This window comes from Oncorhynchus keta, unplaced genomic scaffold (genome assembly GCF_023373465.1).
Source record: "Oncorhynchus keta strain PuntledgeMale-10-30-2019 unplaced genomic scaffold, Oket_V2 Un_contig_2392_pilon_pilon, whole genome shotgun sequence".
NCBI lineage: Eukaryota > Metazoa > Chordata > Actinopteri > Salmoniformes > Salmonidae > Oncorhynchus > Oncorhynchus keta.
In genome coordinates, this window is record NW_026283638.1 from 110,001 (window position 1) to 118,015 (window position 8,015).

Here is an 8,015-nt window from a genome sequence, read left to right on the forward strand (position 1 = left end):
AGAGGAACTAGAGTAATGAACAGGAAGAGGAACTAGAGTAATGCGCAGGAAGAGGAACGAGAGTAATGAACAGGAAGAGGAACTAGAGTAATGAACAGGAAGAGGAAGTAGAGTAATGAACAGGAAGAGGAACTAGAGTAATGCGCAGGAAGAGGAACGAGAGTAATGAACAGGAAGAGGAACTAGAGTAATGCGCAGGAAGAGGAACGAGAGTAATGAACAGGAAGAGGAACTAGAGTAATGAACAGGAAGAGGAACTAGAGTAATGAACAGGAAGAGGAACGAGAGTAATGAACAGGAAGAGGAACTAGAGTAATGAACAGGAAGAGGGTAGAGTAATGAACAGGAAGAGGGTAGAGTAATGAACAGGAAGAGGAATTAGAGTAATGAACAGGAAGAGGAACTAGAGTAATGAACAGGAAGAGGAACTAGAGTAATGAACAGGAAGAGGAACTAGAGTAATGCGCAGGAAGAGGAACGAGAGTAATGAACAGGAAGAGGAACTAGAGTAATGAACAGGAAGAGGAACTAGAGTAATGAACAGGAAGAGGAACTAGAGTAATGAACAGGAAGAGGAACTAGAGTAATGAACAGGAAGAGGAACTAGAGTAATGAACAGGAAGAGGAACTAGAGTAATGAACAGGAAGAGGAACTAGAGTAATGAACAGGAAGAGGAACTAGAGTAATGCGCAGGAAGAGGAACGAGAGTAATGAACAGGAAGAGGAACTAGAGTAATGAACAGGAAGAGGAACTAGAGTAATGAACAGGAAGAGGAACTAGAGTAATGAACAGGAAGAGGGTAGAGTAATGAACAGGAAGAGGGTAGAGTAATGAGCAGGAAGAGGGTAGAGTAATGAACAGGAAGAGGGTAGACTAATGAACAGGAAGAGGGTAGAGTAATGAGCGGGAAGAGGAAGTAACGATGACAAAGCGGAGTCTGTCTCTAAACAACACGTAGACCTGTTTTAGAAAGCAACAGGAAGAGGAACTAGAGTAATGAACAGGAAGAGGAAGTAACGATGACAAAGCGGAGTCTGTCTCTCAACAACACGTAGACCTGTTTTAGAAAGCAACAGGAAGAGGAACTAGAGTAATGAACAGGAAGAGGAAGTAACGATGACAAAGCGGAGTCTGTCTCTAAACAACACGTAGACCTGTTTTAGAAAGCAACAGGAATCTGCTGAGACGCACAGTATACTTCCTCATGTGAAATGGACAGAAGGTCAGGAATGGTTCGATAACGGAAGTGATGTGAGGAAACACACAGGAAAACGACACAAGAATGTTCTAGAATACACAACGGTATACTCTGTAGTATCTGTCAACGTGCTCTGTGCTGTTGTCCCATCCTCTACTATCTACTGAACATTATCATGGTAGTGAGAGAAGCAGAGCTAAATGACATCAGGCTTAACAGACCCTTCAACTACATCCAGCATCACAGGGCATTATTCTTTAAAATCAAATCAAATCAAATCAAATGTATTTATAAAGCCCTTCGTACATCAGCTGATATCTCAAAGTGCTGTACAGAAACCCAGCCTAAAACCCCAAACAGCAAGCGATGCAGGTGTAGAAGCACGGTGGCTAGGAAAAACTCCCTAGAAAGGCCAAAACCTAGGAAGAAACCGAAGAGAGGAACCAGGCTATGAGGGGTGGCCAGTCCTCTTCTGGCTGTGCCGGGTGGAGATTATAACAGAACATGACCAAGATGTTCAAATGTTTAAGCATCCTGTTCAGATGTTAAACCCCAAGTGAGTGTTGATGTGCTGCTGGGGAGATGCGACGTGTATCTCTGTCCCTCCGTTTGGAACACAGCCTATATCTGAGTCACTCTTCTCAGAATAAATATAACTGTTTATCCCTTCGCTCCGTTGGTGACCTGCCTGTGAATCACCAGCTGGAAGGAAAGGTTGGAGAACAGCTGAGGAGAGATGACGGTAGAGGTGAGGCACTAGACTAGAGGACAGGAAGGAAAGGCTGGAGAACAGCTGAGGAGGGATGACGGTAGAGGTGAGGCACTAGACTAGAGGACAGGAAGGAAAGGCTGGAGAACACCTAAGGAGTGATGATGGTAGAGGTGAGGCACTAGACTTAGAGGACAGGAAGGAAAGGCTGGAGAACAGCTGAGGAGGGATGACAGTAGAGGTGAGGCACTAGACTAGAGGACAGGAAGGAAAGGCTGGAGAACAGCTGAGGAGGGATGACGGTAGAGGTGAGGCACTAGACTAGAGGACAGGAAGGAAAGGCTGGAGAACAGCTGAGGAGGGATGACGGTAGAGGTGAGGCACTAGACTAGAGGACAGGAAGGAAAGGCTGGAGAACAGCTGAGGAGGGATGACGGTAGAGGTGAGGCACTAGACTAGAGGACAGGAAGGAAAGGCTGGAGAACAGCTGAGGAGGGATGACGGTAGAGGTGAGGCATTAGACTAGAGGACAGGAAGGAAAGGTTGGAGAACAGCTGAGGAGGGATGACGGTAGAGGTGAGGCACTAGACTAGAGGACAGGAAGGAAAGGCTGGAGAACAGCTGAGGAGGGATGACGGTAGAGGTGAGGCACTAGACTAGAGGACAGGAAGGAAAGGCTGGAGAACAGCTGAGGAGTGATGATGGTAGAGGTGAGGCACTAGACTAGAGGACAGGAAGGAAAGGCTGGAGAACAGCTGAGGAGGGATGACGGTAGAGGTGAGGCACTAGACTAGAGGACAGGAAGGAAAGGCTGGAGAACACCTAAGGAGTGATGATGGTAGAGGTGAGGCACTAGACTTAGAGGACAGGAAGGAAAGGCTGGAGAACAGCTGAGGAGGGATGACAGTAGAGGTGAGGCACTAGACTAGAGGACAGGAAGGAAAGGCTGGAGAACAGCTGAGGAGAGATGACGGTAGAGGTGATGCACTAGACTAGAGGACAGGAAGGAAAGGCTGGAGAACAGCTGAGGAGGGATGGCGGTAGAGGTGAGGCACTAGACTAGAGGACAGGAAGGAAAGGCTGGAGAACACCTAAGGAGTGATGATGGTAGAGGTGAGGCACTAGACTTAGAGGACAGGAAGGAAAGGCTGGAGAACAGCTGAGGAGGGATGACGGTAGAGGTGAGGCACTAGACTAGAGGACAGGAAGGAAAGGTTGGAGAACAGCTGAGGAGGGATGACGGTAGAAGTGAGGCACTAGACTAGAGGACAGGAAGGAAAGGCTGGAGAACAGCTGAGGAGGGATGGCGGTACAGGTGAGGCACTAGACTAGAGGACAGGAAGGAAAGGTTGGAGAACAGCTGAGGAGGGATGACGGTAGAGGTGAGGCACTAGACTAGAGGACAGGAAGGAAAGGCTGGAGAACAGCTGAGGAGGGATGGCGGTACAGGTGAGGCACTAGACTAGAGGACAGGAAGGAAAGGTTGGAGAACAGCTGAGGATGGATGACGGTAGAGGTGAGGCACTAGACTAGAGGACAGGAAGGAAAGGCTGGAGAACAGCTGAGGAGGGATGGCGGTAGAGGTGAGGCACTAGACTAGAGGACAAGAAGGAAAGGCTGGAGAACAGCTGAGGAGTGATGACGGTAGAGGTGAGGCACTAGACTAGAGGACAGGAAGGAAAGGCTGGAGAACAGCTGAGGAGGGATGGCGGTAGAGGTGAGGCACTAGACTAGAGGACAGGAACGAAAGGCTGGAGAACAGCTGAGGAGGGATGACGGTAGATGTGAGGCACTAGACTAGAGGACAGGAAGGAAAGGCTGGAGAACAGCTGAGGAGGGATGACGGTAGAGGTGAGGCACTAGACTAGAGGACAGGAAGGAAAGGTTGGAGAACAGCTGAGGAAAGGTTCCTGTGGTGTCCTGCCATTGATGATGATGACAAGCAGAGAGGAGACTAAAGTCGCTAACCAATAGATCCTATAGGATAGTAGGCATGGAGAGTTCCCTTTAAACTACCAGGATAGTTGGCATGGAGAGTTCCCTTTAAACTACCAGGATAGTTGGCATGGAGAGTTCCCTTTAAACTACCAGGATAGTAGGCATGGAGAGTTCCCTTTAAACTACCAGGATAGTAGGCATGGAGAGTTCCCTTTAAACTACCAGGATAGTAGGCATGGAGAGTTCCCTTTAAACGACCAGGATAGTAGGCATGGAGAGTTCCCTTTAAACTACCAGGATAGTAGGCATGGAGAGTTCCCTTTAAACTACCAGGATAGTAGGCATAGAGAGTTCCCTTTAAACTACCAGGATAGTAGGCATGGAGAGTTCCCTTTAAACTACCAGGATAGTAGGCATGGAGAGTTCCCTTTAAACTACCAGGATAGTAGGCACGGAGAGTTCCCTTTAAACTACCAGGATAGTAGGCATAGAGAGTTCCCTTTAAACTACCAGGATAGTAGGCACGGAGAGTTCCCTTTAAACTACCAGGATAGTAGGCATGGAGAGTTCCCTTTAAACTACCAGGATAGTAGGCTTGGAGAGTTCCCTTTAAACTACCAGGATAGTAGGCATGGAGAGTTCCCTTTAAACTACCAGGATAGTAGGCATGGAGAGTTCCCTTTAAACTACCAGGATAGTAGGCATGGAGAGTTCCCTTTAAACGACCAGGATAGTAGGCATGGAGAGTTCCCTTTAAACTACCAGGATAGTTGGCATGGAGAGTTCCCTTTAAACTACCAGGATAGTAGGCATGGAGAGTTCCCTTTAAACTACCAGGATAGTAGGCATGGAGAGTTCCCTTTAAACTACCAGGATAGTAGGCATGGAGAGTTCCCTTTAAACTACCAGGATAGTAGGCATGGAGAGTTCCCTTTAAACTACCAGGATAGTAGGCATGGAGAGTTCCCTTTAAACTACCAGGATAGTTGGCATGGAGAGTTCCCTTTAAACTACCAGGATAGTAGGCATGGAGAGTTCCCTTTAAACTGCCAGGATAGTAGGCATGGAGAGTTCCCTTTAAACTACCAGGATAGTTGGCATGGAGAGTTCCCTTTAAACTACCAGGATAGTTGGCACGGAGAGTTCCCTTTAAACTACCAGGATAGTAGGCATGGAGAGTTCCCTTTAAACTACCAGGATAGTAGGCATGGAGAGTTCCCTTTAAACTACCAGGATAGTAGGAATGGAGAGTTCCCTTTAAACTACCAGGATAGTAGGCATGGAGAGTTCCCTTTAAACTACCAGGATAGTAGGCTTGGAGAGTTCCCTTTAAACTACCAGGATAGTAGGCATGGAGAGTTCCCTTTAAACTACCAGGATAGTATGCATGGAGAGTTCCCTTTAAACTACCAGGATAGTTCCCTTTAAACTACCAGGATAGTAGGCATGGAGAGTTCCCTTTAAACTACCAGGAGAGTTCCCTTTAAACTACCAGGATAGTATGCATGGAGAGTTCCCTTTAAACTACCAGGATAGTAGGCATAGAGAGTTCCTTTCTTTCTTCAAAATGGCTGCTGTTTGCAGTGTTTTCAGGCCAAGGACAAGCTTCCCTTTGCCTACTAATGTGATGTCACATGTTCAAAACAGACTGGGGTTGCAAAGCTACCGCTAATTTACCAAAGTTTTCTGGAATATTCAGTAATGTTGGTAATGAACAGAAAATCTATGGCAATCTATCGTAACTTTGGTAATTTATACGAATAAATTAATAAATAAAAAAAATCATATATAGTATTCATGTATTATATCTGTGTTCATACTGTCCGTTAGTTTCTAGTAAATAGACCAGATGGTTTAAGAGAAATTAACACAATTCATTTAAAAAAGCATCTAATCAAAAACAGAATTATTTTATATTGACTCTCTGCCAACTATTGAGTGTTTTCCCATCTGCCACCAAAACATTAACAAATGTAACTTTGATTTCACCTAATTTTAACATTCTGTCATAAAGAGCACATGGTCAACTTCATAAAATACCAAAAGGACTGTCGTGAGAATAACGTAACAGAGTTGAGCATAACAGGGTTGACCGTAACAGGGTTGACTGTAACAGGGTTGACCGTAACAGGGTTGACCGTAACAGGGTTGACCGTAACAGGGTTGACTGTAACAGGGTGGACCATAACAGGGTTGACCATAACAAGGTTGACCATAACAAGGTTGACCGTAACAGGGTTGACCATAACAAGGTTGACCATAACAAGGTTGACCGTAACAGGGTTGACCATAACAAGGTTGACCGTAACAAGGTTGACCTTGACAGGGTTGACCATAACACGGTTGACCATAACACGGTTGACCATAACAAGGTTGACCGTAACAAGGTTGACCGTAACAGGGTTGACGGTAACAGAGTTGACGGTAACAGGGTTGACCGTAACAGGGTTGACCTTAACAGGGTTGACCGTAACAGGTTTGACCGTAACAGGGTTGACCGTAACAGGGTTGACCGTAACAGGGTTGACCGTAACAGGGTTGACCGTAACAGGGTTGACCGTAACAGGGTTGACCGTAACAGGGTTGACCGTAACAGGGTTGACCGTAACAGGGTTGACCATAACAGGGTTGAGTGTAACAGGGTTGACCGTAACAGGGTTGACAGTAACAGGGTTGACCTTAACAGAGTTGACCGTAACAGGGTTGACCGTAACAGAGTTGACGGTAACAAGGTTTGACCGTAACAGGGTTGACCGTAACAGGGTTGACCGTAACAGGGTTGACTGTAACAGGGTTGACCGTAACAGGGTTGACTGTAACAGGGTTGACCGTAACAGGGTTGACCGTAACAGGGTTGACTGTAACAGGGTTGACCGTAACAAGGTTGACTGTAACAGGGTTGACTGTAACAGGGTTGACCGTAACAGGGTTGACTGTAACAGGGTTGACCGTAACAAGGTTGACCGTAACAGGGTTGACCGTAACAGGTTTGACCGTAACAGGGTTGACTGTAACAAGGTTGACCGTAACAGGGTTGACTGTAACAGGGTTGACGGTAACAAGGTTTGACCGTAACAGGGTTGACCGTAACAGAGTTGACGGTAACAAGGTTTGACCATAACAGGGTTGACCGTAACAGGGTTGAGTGTAACAGGGTTGACCGTAACAGGGTTGACCGTAACAGGGTTGAGTGTAACAGGGTTGAGTGTAACAGGGTTGAGTGTAACAGGGTTGACTGTAACAGGGTTGACCGTAACAGGGTTGACCGTAACAGGGTTGACTGTAACAGGGTTGACCGTAACAGGGTTGACCGTAACAGGGTTGACCGTAACAGGGTTGACCGTAACAAGGTTGACTGTAACAAGGTTGACCGTAACAGGGTTGACCGTAACAGGGTTGACTGTAACAAGGTTGACTGTAACAAGGTTGACCGTAACAGGGTTGACCGTAACAGGGTTGACTGTAACAGGGTTGACCGTAACAGGGTTGACCGTAACAGGGTTGACCGTAACAGGGTTGACCGTAACAGGGTTGACCGTAACAGGTTTGACCGTAACAGGGTTGACTGTAACAAGGTTGACCGTAACAGGGTTGACTGTAACAGGGTTGACCGTAACAGGGTTGACCATAACAGGGTAGACCGTAACAAGTTTTGACCGTAACAGGGTTGACTGTAGCAGGGTTGACCATAACAAGGTTGACCATAACAGGGTTGACCGTAACAAGGTTTGACCATAACAGGGTTGAGTGTAACAGGGTTGACTGTAAGAGGTTTGACTGTAACAGGGTTGACCGTAACAGGGTTGACTGTAGCAGGGTTGACCGTAACAGGTTTGACCGTAACAGGGTTGACTGTAACAGGGTTGACCGTAACAGGGTTGACTGTAACAGGGTTGACCGTAACAGGGTTGACCGTAACAGGGTTGACTGTAACAGGGTTGACCGTAACAAGGTTGACCGTAACAGGTTTGACCGTAACAGGGTTGACCGTAACAAGGTTGACCGTAACAGGTTTGACCGTAACAGGGTTGACCGTAACAGGTTTGACCGTAACAGGGTTGACCGTAACAGGGTTGACCGTAACAAGGTTGACCGTAACAGGGTTGACTGTAACAGGGTTGACCGTAACAGGGTTGACCATAACAGGGTAGACCGTAACAAGGTTTGA

General features: G+C 46.8%; 1 long non-coding RNA gene across 9 annotated transcripts; it reads left to right on the forward strand.

Moving 5' to 3' along the window:
* Window positions 1-1,914: 1,914 nt before the first annotated feature.
* LOC127921888 (uncharacterized) lies at window positions 1,915-3,744 on the forward strand. Of its 9 annotated transcripts, none has more exons than XR_008109877.1 (5): window positions 1,915-2,015; window positions 2,151-2,418; window positions 2,486-2,686; window positions 3,225-3,291; window positions 3,493-3,744. It is a non-coding gene; the product is annotated as an uncharacterized LOC127921888 (long non-coding RNA). The 9 variants fall into 9 exon arrangements; XR_008109875.1 differs by lacking the exon at window positions 3,493-3,744 and having other exon boundaries at window positions 2,486-2,552; window positions 2,620-2,821; window positions 3,225-3,418; XR_008109874.1 differs by lacking the exon at window positions 3,225-3,291.
* The last annotated feature ends 4,271 nt before the right edge of the window (window positions 3,745-8,015 follow it).